Genomic DNA, 2,499 nt, shown 5'->3' with positions numbered 1-2,499 from the left:
TCTTTCTTTCTTTCTTTCTTTCTTTTCTTCTTTCTTTCTCTTTCTTTCTTTTTTTGAGACAGAATCTTGCTCTGTGGCCCAGGCTGGAGTGCAGTGGCACAATCTCGGCTCACTGCCTCAGTGTCCCGAGTAGCTGGGGTTACAGGAACACACCAACATGTCTGGCTAATTTTTGTATTTTTAGTAGAGATGGGGTTTCATCATGTTGGCCAGGCTGGTCTTGAAATCCTGACCTCGAGTGATCCACCTACCTCGGCCTCCCAAAGTGCTGGGTTTATTTCCCTCCAGGCACTGCTTTAGCTACATCTTACAGTTTTGATGTATTTTTGAATTTATATTTATTAATATATAACATATATAATTTATATTTATTGATCTATGTATCTCTATATAAATCTATAATATATAATTTATATTATATATTTATATCTAATATATGTATTTCTATAAAGATTTCTGCATAAACCCATGACTTATTTGTAAGTGTAGTGACTAATTTCCAAACATTGGAAATTTTCTAATTCCCTTTTAGTTATTGATTTCCAACCCAGCCCCACTGAGGTTAGAGAACATACCCAGTATGATTTTAATCTTTTGAAATGTGTTGGGACTTGCTTTGTAAACCTGCACAGGGTCAATTTGTGGTAAATGTTCCGTGCCACTTACTCTACAGTTGTTGGATAAAGTGCCGTAGAGGTGTCAATTAGGTCAAGTTGATTATTTGCGTATTAAAATACTCCATCTCCTTATCATGATTGTGGATCTATGCTTTATTTTTTCTTATTGTTCTGATAACTTTGTTTTCTATATCTTGGGTCTGTGTTGTTAACAACATATCAGTTTAGGATTATTATATTTTCTCGGTGCATTGACCCTTTTATAACAAAATGTCATTATCATTATAAAATGTCCCTCTGTAGTTATGCTTCTTGCCTTCAAGACTATTTTAGTATTGATATGGCTGCACATACTTTCTTTTGGTTAGTGTTTGAATGGAGTATATCTATTTCCATCCTTTTACTTTAAATCTTTATCATATTTAAGATTTGAGAAAGATCTTGAGAAAGGCGGTAAATGTGTATTAGCTATGTACTGATTTGCAACCAGTCACTCCAAAACTTAACACTTAAAAACAGCAAAACATTTAATATTACACAGATTCTGGGAGTAAGGAATTCAGAAATAGCTAAGCTAGGTGGCTCTAACCCAGAGCCTCTCATGAGCTTGTCTTCAAAGTGTCAGCCAGCACCGCAGTCATATGAAGCCTTTACTGGGGTTGAAGTCCAGTAATCCCCACTTAACCATGGTTTGGCTTTCTTAGGTTTCAGTCACCCAGAGTCAACTATAGTTTGAAAATATTCAACGAGAAATTACAGAAATCAACAATTCATAAACCTTAAATTGTTTATTTGAAGTAATTATTCCTTTACTTTGTTAAATGTATACTCTTAAGTTGTGCTTCTTATTAGCAACAATTTTTTATCCAGTCTCCTAGTCTTGTCATTGAATCAAAATATTTAATCTTTGTTTTTAATACAGTTTCTGAGATATGTGGTTTGAAATCTACACTTTTATCTTTGTTTGCTATGTGTCTCATTTTCTGTAACTCTTTTTCTCTCATTTTATTGTAGTATTAAACCATGTCCACAGATTGTTTGATAAGAAGTGGAGCTTGATCTCCTTTCCTTGAGTGTGGCCTAGACTTAGAGACTCATTTCCATCAAATAGAATAAGGCAGAAATGGCAGTCGGTGATTTTTAAATTATAAAACATATGTACCTGCTTTAGAAATTTTATAATTAATTTATAAATTAAGACACTAACAACATTAATAATAGAACAGAACTATTATAATAATATACTGTAATAAAAGTTATGTAAATGTGGTCTCTCTCTCAAAATACCTTATTGTACTATAGATCTTAGCAACTCGGCATATGATTTTTTTCTTTCCCTAGTAAGTTGAGAACTTTCACCTTTTCACTTAAAGAAAGCACTTTATGGCCTCTCTTTGGCTTATCTGAACTGCCAGTAGCACTACTTTTGTGCTTTGGTGGCGTTATTAAGTAAAATAAGGGCGACTTGGACACAAGCACTGTGATACCACAACAGATAACCTGATGACTGAGATGGCTACTGAGTGATGAAAGGAAGGGTAATGCATACAGCACGGGTACACTGAACAAAGGGATGATTCATGTCCCAGGTGGGACAGAGCTGGACGGCGTGAGATCTTATCACCCTACTCAGAACCGTGTGCAGTCTAAGGCTTATGAATTGTTCATTTCTGCAATTTTACATTTAACGTTTTCAGACCATAGTTAACAGTGGGTGACTGAAAGCTCAGAAAGCAAAACCATGGTTAATGAGCAGGGGTGGTGGGAGGGAGGTTGGGGGGGTGATTACTATATTTCAACCCCAGGCAAGACTTCATGTGACTGAAGCCCTGGCTGACACCTTGACAGCAAGCTCATGAAAGACTCTGAGAGCCACCTAGCT

Source organism: Sapajus apella, unplaced genomic scaffold (genome assembly GCF_009761245.1).
Source record: "Sapajus apella isolate SASKATOON/1434 unplaced genomic scaffold, GSC_monkey_1.0 scaffold8, whole genome shotgun sequence".
Classification (NCBI taxonomy): domain Eukaryota; kingdom Metazoa; phylum Chordata; class Mammalia; order Primates; family Cebidae; genus Sapajus; species Sapajus apella.
Note: the sequence above shows the minus strand (reverse complement) of the source record.